This window comes from Anas platyrhynchos, chromosome 24 (assembly GCF_047663525.1).
Source record: "Anas platyrhynchos isolate ZD024472 breed Pekin duck chromosome 24, IASCAAS_PekinDuck_T2T, whole genome shotgun sequence".
NCBI lineage: Eukaryota > Metazoa > Chordata > Aves > Anseriformes > Anatidae > Anas > Anas platyrhynchos.
In genome coordinates, this window is record NC_092610.1 from 8,939,692 (window position 1) to 8,956,637 (window position 16,946).

General features: G+C 37.9%; 1 pseudogene; it reads right to left on the reverse strand.

Moving 5' to 3' along the window:
- Window positions 1-4,277: 4,277 nt before the first annotated feature.
- On the reverse strand, window positions 4,278-16,905 carry LOC139999383 (serine/threonine-protein kinase RIO2-like; annotated as a pseudogene).
- Window positions 16,906-16,946: the final 41 nt, after the last annotated feature.

The following is a 16,946-nucleotide window of genomic DNA, read 5'->3' on the forward strand; positions in this document are numbered from 1 at the left end:
GAGTTGTTTAATGCAGATGTACATGGGTTTTTCCCCTAGGTCCATCACTAGCCATGTCTTTAAGTCTTTATTCCTTTTACAGCAAGTTTAGAAGGCAACAGTTGAGGTCATCAGTATGAGACTGATTTTATTAACTCTAACAGAGCTGTTGACAAAAGAATGAAGTGGAGATTAAATAAATGTCTCTGCAGTGTGCCTCAGGTCACACGGGAGATTACAATTAGAAGTGAATGTTAAATAAATAAATAAATAAAACTCCCTTCTAAAAATCTAACATTGTTCCAGCATTGTTTGCATGTTAAATGATTGACTAGGTGATTCAGACTGAAATGACACCCAGCAAAATACTAATTTTACAATCAAATTGTTTATGTAGGACCAGATTTGGGGGCATGACATCAAGAGATCTCATTCACCTGTGAAGAAAACTGAGAACAATGGAATTTAACTATTGTTTCATTTGATCTGTTGAAGAGGGTTTTTTCCATTGTATGAAATCTGTGGATGTATTTTCTAAGAAATTACTAATTAAATAGCACTTTGTTCCATGCATAGCCCCACTCAAATCATAAATTCAAATTTAAATACTCTTATTTCCGTGATGTGAGTTGCATTGAACTCTGTTTCAAGGGATGCATCAGGCCAGTTTATTATGTGCCATCTACTGAAAGGTACTTCAGAACATTTCACAAGGGATAGTTTGTAAAATGAGAGAGAAAGAGAGAATAAAGTGTTTTGGCCAGGTTTAAAAAGTGCATCCATAGTCAAGTCTGATATGGGGGGGGGGGGGAGGGAAATCACATTCCATATACTTGCAGGAAAACATCTTATGTTTTAAGATTGCAATATTTGATATTTTGCAGTACTACAGTCAAGAAAGGTAATTTATAGGACAAACTAACCACAGAAAGAGAGTTGGCATAAAGTTTTCCAAAATTGTCAAGCAGTAAAGTTTTTACCATGTTATTAGAATGTAATTAAATATCCTAGGTAAAAGTTGTGAATCAGTTTTCTGAAATGCAAACTTAAAAAATAAGCAGCAACACTGCCTTCAAATAGGCAAGATAAAATAATGATAGTTTGTGGTATGCACACGAATACATGTACAAGCATGTTAATTACTTCTCTCTCTTAATTTGTTGGGTACAACAGACATTTGAATTAAATACACTCACTATCAGGGAAATAAAATCATTATCTTTGGTACTTACAGTCTTTAAAAACCAGGGCAGGGTCTCGATGAGGCAGAACTTGGGCAATTACAAGTTGCAGAGACTCCAAGGTTCTATCCATCTCTGCTCTGCTTTTCCAGAAAGCAGCCACAAGCTGCCCTCATGCCTGAGTCAGGCAAGTCCTGTACCAACTCTGGATTCCTGAGGAATCTCCCCACGTCTCCCAATCAGGCATTGCCTCAAACCCCACGACCCTCCGCAGGGTCCACCTCCCCGGACTGCTTATCTTTGCTGTATGCTGAGCTAATTAGCTGCAAAGGCAGGCTGACAGGCGCATTCCTACTCCTTCCTTCTGTTAAACACACCCACCTACAGGCCAGGGAGAGAAGCTAATCACCAGAAAGAAGTTTGTTTCATCGGTTTATTGGCGATGTGCTGAGGCAAAGACCTCTCTGGTTCATACCAAATGAATAAAGAGACTCTCTTGCTCACCCAAACCCTCAAATTATGGAAAAGATTGCAAATATAAGGAAATACTTATGTAAAGCTATACTAAACGTGATAGCCTGAAAGCAGCATGCAGGCTCTTGTTTGAAAACAACAAATTCGATAAAAAGTATGGTGTGTTTTTTTTTTCTTCCTGTAACTATGTAACTGGAGAAGAAGGATATTAATGGCAAATAGAAAATTAATCCGATTAGCAAAATTAAACTTGTGATATATTAGGTTAACCCAATTTGAATCTGGTTTCCTGAAAAGCAGTTTCCTTACTCCCTATACAATAAATGTATTAAAATACCAGTGAATTAAACTTTTTACATCTAAAAGGACCTGTGGGATATGCAGAGGTCTGAAGAGGCACTCCAATCAAGGCAAACACAGATGCAGTGGCAAAAGCTTGAAGCACGAATGTAAATACATTGCTGTCACACACATTTGTGTAAGAGTCATAAACTGTACAAAATAGTTGCTTTGCTCAGCTTACTTTTATTTCAATTCCAGTAAAGTCTTCTTTTTGATTTGGAAAAAATCCCAAAGTAAGGATGTGTGTTCTTTAATTACTGTACAGTCTTTCCCAAAGAAAAATTATTTTTTTCTTTTTTTCTTTTTAAAGATGCAGCAGTGGAAAACTGCTGGGCAACCTTTTATCTCCATCACTTGCAAGTTTCAGTACATACTGTTTCATTTATAGAGTGTGCGTTGCACAAGGTGTATCTACTCTTTATCTTCATGTTTTGTTTACAAATTAATGAACTAACATTGTGTTTGTTTACTAAAACATTTAAAACCCATTTTGTTATTACCCGCACATTCCTTGCTAGGTGAATTCGCTAAGATAATCAATAATGCTATTGTCTTAACCTCTGCATTTTCCCAAGTTCACTCTAAGAGAACTCTAAACTTCATCCCATGTGTAAACTTTGTGGCGACCTTTGATGACTTCAGATATTTCAGGAATTCTGCTGCTTTGAAAAAAAAAAAAAAAAAAAAAAAGGCTTAATAAAGATATATTAAGCTGTAACTCCCTCACTTACTCTACTCTCTGAAAAGTCTCGTCTGGCAGAGTAAATGAAAATGATAACTTACAGCCATCCATTAGAATACCTTTAAAAGAGTTAATGGATGCTTTAAAGGAACGTTTTGAAAATAAACAGCATGGATTTCCATCATTCCATCCTTTCTATTCTCATGGAGCACAATAAAACGGGACAGGCTTTGTATATTTTTGGAACCCATTACCAAGACAGACTTCAGGTCATGCACCAGAAAGAACTCACCCACTGTGAAAAGCTCTAAATTAGAAGCCAAAAAGTGTGTGCACATCTTATGCAAAGAGCTTCAACTGAAATCTCATTAAGCAGTCACTGAAACAACCCCTTAACAGATAAGAGTGTAGAAACATAAAAGTATGTTTTTTCCCTTTACATTTAAAATGGAAATAAAATTAAATTCAATTAGGCTGCTTTTCTGCCCGTGCTAAAAAGAGCTATTTGCATCAGGAAACAGCCCTACATACCTTGATAACAATCACATTTAAGATTTAATTGGACTTCCTTACTTCTGTCACCAGACCTTCCTGCAGCTTTGATGCTAAAAGAAACACTTATCTATTACATCTCTGCTCCGGCCTGCCATGCTTTTAAGAATGTATACCGCTGCTAGCTAAGACTAGTTTTTTTATTGTAAAAGCAAAAAGACAGAAGTTGAAAACTTCCAAAGCAGAGCATGCTGCAAGACAGGACAGAGGCTGTAATTCTCAATAGACTAAAAGCTGATTTTCAGTTAGGGTAAAGTAGAATATAGATAGTATCAGGTGTGAGTAAAAAATCAACCTCAAATCCAAACTTCCTCATTTCCCCAGCCAAGTAAAAGATTTAAAACGTTGCAAACTATGGGTTGATGACAAACTTTACCATGTCATACGTCTCTAGGAAGGCTCTTCACCTAAATCACAGATACATCAAGATACTTGTTTTTCTAGGTCTTCAGAGACCCAAAATAACATAAAAAAAAACATGGTAATATTTTTTAAAAAGAGAAGTTCAGAATGCTCACCACTTTATGTAAATTGTTAAATGAATTAGATTTATTGGTAACTGCACAGCCAAATTCAAAACCTGAGTGACTGCCAGATCTCTACAGCACTGACTTATTCCTTTTCTCTTATCTATAGATCTTTTCAAGATCTATACAAGATCCTGGAGTGAAAGGAAAAACAAGTAAGAATTGCTTGGTTCAAAGAATGTACATTATCATGTTGTTTGATGATCCTTGTACAGGTTCAAAAGAAATTTTAGAGTGTTAAAAGCTATCAGTTTTTATTTCCTTTTGATTTTTAATTAAATCAAACAAATATCTGTTTGTAACCTGAGGGCAGAATTTCACATTTAAATTTTATGTTGTAGGAACAAAGGAAAATTTTTAAAGAGGAATCCTCTGCACATCAGAAGATTCTTAATCTATACAAAAACAGTAAAATTGACCTAAAACAAGATACTGTTGGAAATACTGTACTTAAATGATCGTACCTAGTACTACTAATTTATTTTAAATCACAGTCGATATTTTTAACTAGGAACACAAAATAAAATCATGCAAACAAAACCAGAGGAACCAGCGTGATGTTTATTAGTTTCCAAAAATACACGGTATCGTTAAGAACTTTTTCCTCCACTGTATAAAAGGATGCTTGGTTATTAGGTAACTGTTTTAGCTGTATGTACTGTGAGTTTTCTCATGTTCGGTGGCAGCTATGATAAATTATCCCCAGAAACTAGCTGCATCCAAGCTTGACTTAATGTTGTGCATATTTTCTCGACGTTGTTTGGTATAAACGTTTGCCTCTCCTTTCTGTAGTCGTCGCCTCAGAGCAGACTTCTGCTGTTTTGTCAGCTGACGTTTTATCTTCCTTTTCACCAGTTCCTACAAATAAATAAACAATTCAGTATCAGAAGTTTTTGAACATCATTTAGTACTAACATTACCATAATGATACTGTATTCTCAGTACTAACATGAACATGTGGTAGTGAACCTGTCGAGAAGACCACCATGCGCTGAGCAGCTGGTGATCCACACCAGGGTTAACTCGAGTTTGCCCAGGCCTGCCCTGTGCTGTGCTGCCCATACTGTGTGGCCCCAGAACCCCCTGTGGGGCTGCACAAATCCCTTGGCCTGGGGCAAACTCAGCCAGCTTCTTGGGACAGAGGAGCCTGCAGGCAGCTTCCGCCTGGTTCCAGTGATTACCACTGCTCTGTGGTCTTGCCTTTATCTAACAGAGCAGAAAGAAGTTATAATAAGAACTTCACCTCTTCTCAACAGCAGAAATTGAGCAAGCAGAGTTGTTTCTTTGTAAGAAAATCATGTAATTATCTCAACTGAGTGAAAGGGGAGAACCTCTGCTACAGACAAGGTCTACAGTATAGCTATGTGGTTTGGAGTCAGGGTCAGGGCTCTAGCATTTGAAGGGGTGTACGATCACCTGTGCTATTTTTTTTTTCTTTTAGCGTTAGCTCTAATAAAAAGCATCTTAGGTGATATCTTGCAGAGTTTAGGTGCCTTTCATTCAGGAATCATAATGAACCAGTACTTTTCAGTGCAAAACATATGCCTTCAGCAAAAATGATAATGTCCTGTGCTTGGAGATTTGACAAACATCTTGTAAGTAGAAAAAGGACCAAGAGAGTTTGCTCCAGCACAAGGAGAGATCTCCTTGTCCTTATCACAACCCATGAATATTTTTTACATCATCATGTTTTCTCCCCCTTTTTCCACCTGAGGACAGGGCTAAGAGAAGCATGGAGGAGCTGAGGTACCTGCTGGTGCAAAATTACCCCACAATCTAGTAACATTTCTTTTGCATTTACCCCAATTTCTCTTGCCTTGTTTTTTGTTTATGATACTGTCAGCACATTAAGTAGTAAGTTGGTAGTTAAGTCAGGAACCAGAAAGAATTCTTTTGGCACTGTTTAAAAACTGCTGTGACTAATACAACTAAATTATGCAAATACAAGGTAGTAAATAAATCCAGGTACCCAATGCTGATTTCAGTAAGAATGCTGTAGTAATTACATAGTATTCACCTGAATAGTAGTTTCCTAAGCTTTACCACATGCAGGTTGACTATCAAAAATGTGAATAAAAAGAGTAGTATAAGATCTGTCTTTCTTTCCTCGGAAGCTTAGCAGAACTCAGTATTTAAACAAGAGCATTTTGGAAATTAAATCTGTGAATGCTCTTTAAAAATATTCCAGAAGAAATTCCTGAGGAAAGCTGGTAAGAACTAGTTTAAACTGGGCCACTGATGTTTTTCTTCTGTCAGTAAGACAATTGTCATCCTCTGCTTTTTATAGGCAGAGCTCTGAAAGAAGGCTTCTCTACTTCTCCCACTTCAGTGGACAGATGACTTCCTTCACAGTTCATACAAGGCTCGCTAGAAGAAACTTTGCAATACAAATACCAGATATTTTCACTATGCAAAAATGTAAATTCACAAAATACTACTGCTCAACCACAGCATGCAAGTCTCACTAGTCTCTCCATCATCCTAAGCCTGACTGTAAGCAAAATGAATAAACAAATCTATCATTTATTATTTAAATTTTTGCATAGTTTGCATTATTTCCTATAATTAAATTGCAGCAGTCCCTACAAAGATTTGTACAAGCACAACAAGACATTTTATTTTGTCTGGAATAGCTTATTGTCTGTAACTCATAAGGCTTTCTTTTTGGCACAGTCACCCAGCTATGACTGCACCTACTGCTATTACTGCTATTGTTTATACATGCCCATATGAATTCCTTCTGTGTGTTTAATCTGGAAACCTGCTTATGTTTTAATGTGTTTCTTCATTGAGAAAGCTATATAAACAACAGAGAAGTGCTAGAAGCAGTAACAGGCATTGGCTCTAAGCAGCTCAGTGGGTCTTACTGCAGTGCCTTTTGTGTTTTTCGTTTTGCAATCACGTTCTGATGTTACAAATAGCTCATCATGCATATCCTTTCTTTAGTTCTAGTATTCAAAAGTTCAAATAAGATTTAACAATGGGCAGAAACATTTTACTTAGCGTAAGAGCATATAAATGGAAAGATTACACAAAGTAAATTGACACAGGATGTTTATGTGGCTGAATCTCTTGAAAGCTGCTTCTGCTTTTATCTTTCTTTTAGAACAGAATATTAGGTACTTAAATGCCATTTGAATATTTTAACAAGTTCGATGTGTCTGCCTACAGAAAAAACATGTGTTTGCTAAACAATCAGGAAGGTTTCTACAGTGAGTGACCACTGCTACCACCTACTGGTGTACAGAAATATAATTTCAAATAGGGATCTATAGGCGATTCCAAAAGAAATCCTACACATTTAGGTTAGCAAACTGAAAGGGAAAAAATATGTATCGCATGGATCAGAAGCCAGGCGATTCCTAGCATTTATCCTAGCTCTTCTTTACTTCATTTCATAATTCAAGGCTAATTCTTTTTCTCCTTAATAAGGCACAAGGCCATGTCCTACAGTAAGAACAGGGATGACTAACAAAAGTCTCTCTTTCCTTCACACGAAGTCCTGTAAAAGTCTTACACAACTTGCAAACATGCTGTTCCCTAACACATTTATTTATGCATAAAACTGGCCTTTCTTCCATTTAAAATTTAGACACACTCTTTAAAATGTGATAGAGGTAGCCATACTGGATAGTATACTGAGTAGGGATGAAGAAAGATGTAAAATTCTGCCACAAAGTATTGATTTATGTAATGCTGAAAGTCAAATTCATATTGCCAAAGACACCATGACTACAATGAATTCATATCTATGTTTCAGAAATGTGGTAAGAGATGTGTTAAAAAGACAGATGAAAAAAGGCCAAGTTAAATCTTTACTCACGCATGCAAATTTAAAATACAAAAACATTAATTATGGGCAACAGAATTGATTTCTAGCAACAGAAATGAAATTAAAGTTGCTAATGCCGGAGTAGAGCTTTTGTGAAAGAGCAAAGAACAACACATGAAGTACAGCACTGGATATAATTCACTTGTAAACATGTAGAAAGCATCAGACCTATTTTCTGTGAACATGGAACTACAAACCAAAGATGTACATAGTAGTAATCAATTAAAGACAGTTACTGCTAACTACGTATTTGTAAAAATATCTTCAACAGCTACGTCCTAAGATGGTATCAGAGTAAACTAGACAGTAGCAGTAATAATTACCGGTGGAATGGTTGAACAGCTCCCAACACTGCTGGTTGACGTACTTTTAGTTCTTGTTCTGTGCTCCGCAATATGAACCATACTGTCTTCATTTCTAAAATATGTAAATTAATGTTTTATTCCATTCAGTGAGCATCATGTTTCAGTCATTTTTTTGATATACAATCAAAAGTGCTAGCAGAACATTTGAGTACTACAGAAAGAACATTTACATTTGAAATATTAACACTAGTTCAAAAAACACATTTTATGACAGGAAGGATTATAGTGCAATAGCCACATACATACTACACAAAGTAGTGTAAGAAAAAGAAGCTTCAGAACACTAAAAAGATTAATTCAGATTCTGTACATTGCCTAGGCGTAGAATTTCACGAAAAAGGAAAAATTCAAAAAGAAAACAGGGTATATGAACTTTATATATGCATTCAGGTACATGGGGAGCTTGCAAACTAATAGTTTGAATTTTATATAAGAAGGGGTTAGCTTAAAGGTAAGAAGGAATTTCCAAGTGTGTCAGTAAAGGCATTAAAAGCCACATGGTATGACGTTCAGTAAAATATATTTGAATAATATATTCCAAAGAGCTTGTTCTTGCTAATTTCAGCCGAATGAGGGGCAGAGGCTGAGAAAGAGCACTCTAATTATAAACTCACTTGTCAAAGCTACTTAGCAGCAGCAGCGTTTTAATATAAAAAAAACCTTTTACTCACATTATTACTAGAAATAAAGAAAAAAGAAGAAAATTTCACCACACCACTAGACAGTAAATATAAGTATTTACCTGTAAGGTCTCAATTCCTTATTTAAAGTTGACAAGTCAACCAGATCAGGGCATTCATCGTTGTCCTTATCACTGCTGCCCTCTGTCTGATTTTCAGCAGCATTGTCAGGTATTCTTTTGTGCTCAGAAAAACCAAGTGCACAACTCTCTGCATCTTCACTGGACTTCGAAAGCACAGGCTGCCCTTCAACCTTTTCTAAGGCTGAACTCAACTCTGACATACTCAGTCCTTGTGAATTTTCACTACTTTCTGTGGCTTCAGCATCTTCACTGTGATAACAAGTCTTCAGAGGTTCTGCTTTCAGAAACCACTTCATATATGAAGTCTGCATTGTTTTCTTTATCTTGGCTGAGGAAGTTGGCGTTACTTTCAGCATCTTCTACAAATTCCCTCTCCTCTGTTGTATGATCATCCTCATCAGAGCACTCTGGGAAAAGCAGCTCATCATCTTCCTGCATTTCCTTTGTATAACCACTGGCAGCAATCTCTATGTCAAGAGAACTCTCTCTCCTGAAAGAAATAGAAGTGAGCTTTCTTTTAATATATCAAATCATTATGCTGTATTTTGGATTAAAAATACTATCCAGTTAGACTATAATTACCATGCTATTAACAAAAAGAGTATACTCCATTGGAACATAGGTAACATATTACAGTGCAGGGCTTTGGGTAGTTAGCAGAATGTAGCCTGACAGAACCAGACTTTCATACAAGATGATTCCATCTTCATAATCAGCACTTACTGAAAGCAAACAATTTGATTTTAACAAATATAATACTTAAATTATGCTTGTGCAAACAGAACGATGAAGGACATGTTGACACACACACAGACAATTCCCCTTTGAGAAAGGGCTCAGAGTGATATAAAACCCTTTTAACTGAATCAGCTTTGCTCTTAAAATATGTGAGAAAATTGTTTGCTTTTCAAAAGGGACAAGCTACAGTAGGAAAATTTTGAAGATAATATTTGAAGAGGCGGTCACCACATGTACTAGCATTTTGAAAATTAAATTTAAAATTAAAAACTAAGTTAATACTTGATCCCCCAGGACTGTTAAATATGGTTTTAAGAGTCAGAGAAACTAATTCTGCGTCACCGTAACATTTACGGCATTTGGATGTATCTCCTTCCCCTAGCTGCAAGAGGTAAGACAAAGGAGACAGCAGATTTTAAGACGTGCTTCAGTTTTTGGAAACCACTTTTAGTAACTGCCAGTGAAGAAAGTATGTATCCTTTTTACTGTAAGAATGACAAAAATATTTCAAATTGGCTCTTTTTCCCCCTGTTCACTTCTAAAATCATCTCTCAGAGGCATCCATTTTTCTCAGAAAACCAACGTAACTACCATAACATGGGGGAATTACGAGTCAGCTGGCATTTTTTACCTGATATCTTGGAATGATGGGAAGAGCTCACTCTCATAGTTGAAGCATTTCTTAAAAAACTCCTTAATGCAGTTAACATCCCTGTCAAAATACCTGTTTAAAAAATACAGAATTGTAAAAATGCAATAATCAAGGAAATTAAGTCTACTGGTATGACAAACTTTTACTCTACTTTCTTGCCTTTTATTTGAATATTAATAACCATCAGTGACTCGAAGTGAGAAAGTACACGTGTAGGTATACATACATAAATGCAGATTATTTCTATTCATTTCTTAATTGAAAGAAATAATATTAACTGAGAAGCAATTAATTACACATTTATCCTAAGGAGATTTCTACTCATTCATGAAACAAATTGCATTTGTAATGTATGGTGAAAACAGTAGAAAAAGAATTTGAAGCAGGCTTATGAAAACAAATCATGGTTGACTATTTGTTGTTATCAGCACTTAACTGGTTTATTTTGCATACATCATTTGTACGTACCATTCAGCATTTGGATGTGATGTTGATATCATCTGAGGGAAATCAATCATAGTGACATGATCATCATTATCCAGTATGAGATTAAATTCATTGAAATCCCCATGAATCAAACCATGATTGCCAAGTTTTACAATTAGATCCATTAATTCACTGTAGACAGCGGCAGGGTCTTCGATGTGGTGTACTTGGCATCTGGAAAGTTAAATAAAAAAGAAAATATCCTGAACCCTGAAGGAATTAATTTAAAAATATAGACAAGGCATATGAGTTACATCTGAGAGAATGACAGGGTCACAATTTGAGTCGTAAGGGATCTCCAGAGGTTACTAGTCCAATACTCTGCTCATAGCTATGTCAATTCTGAGATTAGATGAGACTAATCAGAGCTCTACCAATGCGGGCTTGAAAGTTTCCAGGGATGGAAACATACTGTGCAATCTCCACCACACTGCCCTCATGGGGAGAAAGCTTCTCCTATCTCCAGGTTAAATCCCTCGTTTTAACTAAAGCCCTTTGTCTCTTGTACTCCTATCAAACACGATGGTTATGCTGCCTAATTTAAACAATGGATCAGCGAATTTTTATGTCTGGATTGTTTTAGGTAACTTAGGTCTTCTTGTATTCAAATGCCATTCAAATGTCTCACAAAAAAGTGTTTTCAAGACTAAGCTGGGGATAAGGCAAAGCCAAAAAAAAAAAAAAAAAAGCTTAAAGCACTCCAGAATATACTCCAGCATAAACTCCAGAATAAAAGCAAAGTATATGTTTTGCCCCAAAAGTGCGCAGAATAGACATCACCTTATTTTTACAAGCAGAATAAATAGGCAGCTGTCTTATTATACCAGGAGCTGTCAAGAAGCCGTCATTTACAGCTAATTTGTGATATATTTTGGCCTGAATGCAACACTGTAGTGTTATGAGAACATATCAGTTGCACATACAAACAAAACACAATGGAATTCAAGCAGCTCTGTAATAGGCTGCTGTTGAATATTTTCATATTAACAGCAAAATTAATTGGTGACATTTCTTATAGCCAGAGGTCTGTATCATAAAATATATCATTTGTTCTTTGAATTTGGAAGTCATCTAAACTGGTATCTTCTGAGATGCTGATCACCTGAAATAATTTCTCATCTAGTACAGCATCTCCTTCAGGAAATGCTTAGTTAAAATTGCAGAACTGGGATAGCATGGTAAGCCTCACCTGCAATGCCCACATGTAACTTTAAAGCTTTCTGTCTACAGGACAGATGTGGAACTATTTAACAAAGGCGGGGAAATGGGATAGAATAAAGTCTTAAAAGGCACTTCTTCAATGTAACTCTTCAACTGTATACTTTGGGATTAATTACACTGAACCTTTGTTACTGTACATTATACAGAGTATCAAATAGCTATTTTGCATTCTGCTATGGAAACAAAACAAGCCATTCATTCACATACAAAATTCAACATTTTTTCATGTTTCTGGATGTTGAAAAACTGAAGAAAAGTAATCTTCCTTGAGCAAAAAACAGCGTTCAATGCACACAAATACATAAAATAAAAAATAAAACAAACAAAAAACAAACACCCCCCAAAAAAATCAACACAGAAGTTCTACAATGGCAACTGTACAAGTTGTAATCCTACCTGAATCTTTACCACAACATGGATCATGAACTGGAGCTCAGAACGTGGAGGATACACAACTCAATACTGAATATTTGATATACTGAATATATCAATATTGAATATCATTGAATAGATAACATATAGAACATAAAATTTCTGTGTAGAAAATGGTTGTAGCACTAACCTCTGTATCACATTGCTCCTCTGATGTATTCCGTACTTAAAAAAAAAAAAGTCTATTTCCACCAGTCTTTTTGGACAAAGAGAGTATGTTTTTAGTTTTCCTTCTCTCACCAATTTCTCCAAATATAATGAAGCAGAACCCTAGCTGTTCTGGGCCTGACTTTATTCATGCTTTATTCAGCATGATCAGAACTGACTCACACGATAAGGAAAAACGTCATCCCTGCTGTCTTACTGAACCTATCGTTGTTAGGGTTTCTGTAAAACAGACTTCAAGCTTCCAAACTTACTAAGGGTAGCCATCAAGGAGTTCCATAATAACTGCATGCCTGTTGTAGTCTACAGGTTTTGGAACAGGAAATCCTCTGTCATACAAAGCCTGGAAAGAGACAACATATTGAAAAAATAAAAGATAACCATTAAGAAAACATTACATACCTGACAAACTACAAATATAAGATAAGCAGTTAAGCACCATTGCGGAAGCAGCATCCTACACATTATTCAACTGCTAACTGTAAAAGTCAAATCATGTGCTTAAGGAGGAAGAGCAATCTGAACTTTCACTACTAACTATGCTTCTGTATTTTCCAGAGTTTAGTTATCCTGCAGGTGGCAGGAAAACACAACAGGATAGAAAAACAGCAGAATCGTATCTGGTCTGTTAGCTTAAGAAACCACCAGCAGATAATTGGGAATAGGGTGTTAGAAAAAGGTTCAACAGTTCTTGTAAATACAGTTTGGCCTGGTCAGGTAATCCACACTCAGTCTCAGTAAGGCAAAAGTTTCTTCTTAAATATTAATATCCAGTATTACACTACATTAAAGATTAACTAAAGGTAGGCCATAGTATTTTGTAGCTCTGTTAGCTTGCTCTAACCATATTTACCAAATCATTCACTTGATTCACAGAATGGCTCAGGTTGGAAGGAACCTTAAAGACCACCTGGTTCCACCCCTTCTGCCATGGGCAGGGACACCTCCACTAGACCAGGCTGCTGAAAGCCCCATCCATCCTGGCCTTGAACACCTCCAGGGATGGGGCATCCACAGCTTCTCTGGGCAGCCTATGCCAGTGCATCACCATCTTGAGCACAGAATTTCCTCCTAGTATCTAATCTCAATCTACCATTATTTTAATTTAAAACTGTTACTCCTTGTCCTATCACAACACTCCCTGAAAGAGTCCCTCCCCAGCTTACCAGTAGGCCCCCTTAAGTACTGCAGGCTGCTATTAGCATTCCCTTAAGCCTTCTCTTCTCCAAGCTAAATAACCCTGACTCTCAGCTTTTCTTCACAGGAGAGGTGCTTCACCCCTCTGATCACCTTTGTGGTCCTCCTCTGGGCCCACTCTAACAGCTCCACATACTTCTTGTGCTGGGGGCCCCAAACCTGGATGCAGCACTCCAAGTGGGGCCTCACAAGGGCAGAGCAGAGGGAGACAATCACCTCTCTCCACCTGCTGGCCACTCCTCTGTTGATGCAGCTCAGGAGGCTGCTGGCCTTCAGGTATGCAAACAAATACTTCTGGCTTATGTCAAGCTTTTCATCCACCAGAACATCCAAGTCCTTCTCTGCAGGGCTGCTCTCAGTGTGCTCTCCTCCCAGTTTGAAACTCATCGCTTACAGACCTAACAAATACTCTGTAATTATGTTTGTGGAAGTGATCCAAATTGACAAGACTAAAATACTAGTAGATACTTCACGAATTTTCCCTAGCATATAGTCTTTCCTAAGACAAGGTTAAGTGAAATGGTGATAGTTTATTCACTGCCTTTATTAAGACTCAGATGACTGGACAGCTTCACCTGAAATTTTATGGAAATTGCTTCAGTTCCATACGACTTCCATGGCAAAGTTTGATTTTGTCACTTGAAAGTATACAAAATGCATCAGCACTGTCATTCTCTGAAATGTATACTTTAAGTCCACTAAAAAAAACAAATAAAAAGCATACATCCTAACATATACTGCAAATATGAAGTGATGAGAAGATAATCTGAGAAGTACATTCCAGACTATTACATCGTTGTTAATATGGTGCAAACAACCACCTACCTTCATGTAGGCAAACTCTTTCATTGCTGCTAGCCGGGATAAATACAGCCATGACATTTTGTGCCTGTGCTTATGGTAGTCACGCTTATTTTTCAGGCTGCGAAAGGAAGTTCTTCCAAGCCTGTGCAATTTCATTGCAAACTGCTGCTCGTCTTCATTTGCAACAATATAAATATCTAGGAGAAAAAACAGCAGCACAGATCTGAGAAATAAATGGTATCTGACAGGTATATAATGCAACAGTGCAGTGAGAAATCGGTTACTTGACTTCTTGTAACTGCTATTTCTGGAATAGCAAAGTCTACTACACTTCTTTTAACAGAAAAGACAACCAAATTTGTATATTATGTATTACAAATCTGAACAAGAAGAAGTCATTGGTGAAGAGATTATGCTGCTCCACTAGTAGAATATCATAGAATCATTACGGTTGGAAAAGACCTCCAAGATCATCTGGTTGAACCATCCATCTGATCTGAAACATATTTCAGACTAGGGGATAAGAAGTAACTTAATGGCACACTAGAAAAGACTTCTCCTGACTGGACAGAAAACTCAAGGTACCTCTTACTTTAAAACAGTGTTAGCAATTGGCTATGTTTCATTTTTACCATTTGTCCCCAATAATCCTCTTTTTTTTTTTTCGTCATTTTTTAATGACAAAAGACATGCTGTGCCAAATTACAATCAACATATGAGCATGAGAAACCAAGATAGCACTCCAATAGTTTGGACTGTATATTACTTTTTTTTTTTTTTAGGTGGGATGAAACATTTGATGTTAATCTTTTTGACAGAAGGCTTCAAAATTCTTTGCAAGTCACAAGACAACTGTCACCTGTTTGCAAAATACCTTTTAAGGAACCATCCAAGAATTGTACAAAATGGTCAAAGTGGAACAACACTTGTGAAAAAAATCAGATGTAGTCAAGACTCACACAGAACTTGAAGTGACCATAAATTTTGGTGTTTGACAGATTAACTGATGTGACTATCCAAAGGTAAATTCACCAAGTTTCCAACAAATTAACAAAAATACAGACCCATTTCTTCTAAAAAAAAAAATTATATACTGAAAACACTTTTTTAAATTACCTGATTCTTTGCCAACACCCATCTGGTTTCCAACAGAACTGATGACTTGCCGGGAAGACAGAGTTCTCAAGGCAAGGTAATCATATCCTGCCTTAGTTAACCGATAGCCCTGGACAGCTAGGAAAAAATAATATACACAACATTTCATTCCATATTATGCATGTGTTTCTTTTAAAAGAAGTTTCATTTTGGTCTCTCTTTTTTTTTTTTCCTGCTTATGGTACACAACACTCAAATAGTATTTTCACTGTTGGCTAGTATCAACCCAACTTGACAGTAAGTTTAAATTCGTGCAAGCCTTTTGAAAACTAACTGGATAAAAAGTAGACATTTTGTTAGCCCCTTGGTAACGCAGGCAGTGACAATGGTTCAAGTTGCATAGGATTACTTTGAAAGATGATTACTTAGGAGACACGGCAAGGATTCAGGATTGTTTCAAAGACCTAAACCAAACCTTAATGGTCTGAAAAACGGAGACAAAAAGGAGATGAATTTCATGAAGACTCCCACATTGTGCTTGCAAAGCCAGATGCAAGTGCAAGACTAAAGGAAATCCAACGCTACTAACAGAATGGGACAGAATAAATACTACTTTAGTGATCGTTCCTGACCGGCTGAAGGTATAAGGCTTTTGCAGTCCGCTCCAGTTTGTCTGCTGTAAGACTGTAACACATTTGGGCTGATCCCTATGTGAACTTAAATACTACCTTAGCTAACAATTATTTATTTTATCCACGAATTTGGACGAACGAATCCATGAATTTCAGAAATCACCAACACCATTTGTTGCTGAAGGAGTTCACATTCCCCAGCTAGCCCCAAGGCGAGACGGGGCTCACAAACGCCCCGGATACCCGAATGACCAAGCTACCGCACTTCTGCGGCGCTGAAGAACCGGGAGGGCCGGGAGGAGGCTCCCAGCGCAGGCCCCACACTCACTTTTGGTCCGCTCGTAGGCCAGGAGCTTGTGCTTGGCCAGCTCCCGCAGCACCTTGTTGCAGCCGCCGTGCTTCAGGCTGGCGATGGGCGCCACCAGGCTGCCAGGCACGATCTCGTGGTTCTTCATGCCCATCTCCACCTGCCGGGGGGCGAGAGGGAACGGTCGGCGGCATCAGCGGGGAGGGGACGGGAGGGGAGGGGGGGGAGCTGCGCCTTCCCTTCCCTTCCCTTCCCTTCCCTTCCCTTCCCTTCCCTTCCCTTCCCTTCCCTTCCCTTCCCTTCCCTTCCCCTGTCCCCGTCCCGTCCCGTCTCACCGCGGTGAGCACCCTGAAGTGCTGCCCGCTGAGGTACCGCAGCACGGCCACGTTCAGCTTCCCCATGGCGGCCGCGCCCGCACCCCCCTCACAGGGCTGGCCGGCCTCACGCGGACGCACCGCGCATGCGCACGCCCCCCTCTCCCCTACCTCGCCCTACCGGCGGAGCTTGTTTTGGGTCCTGG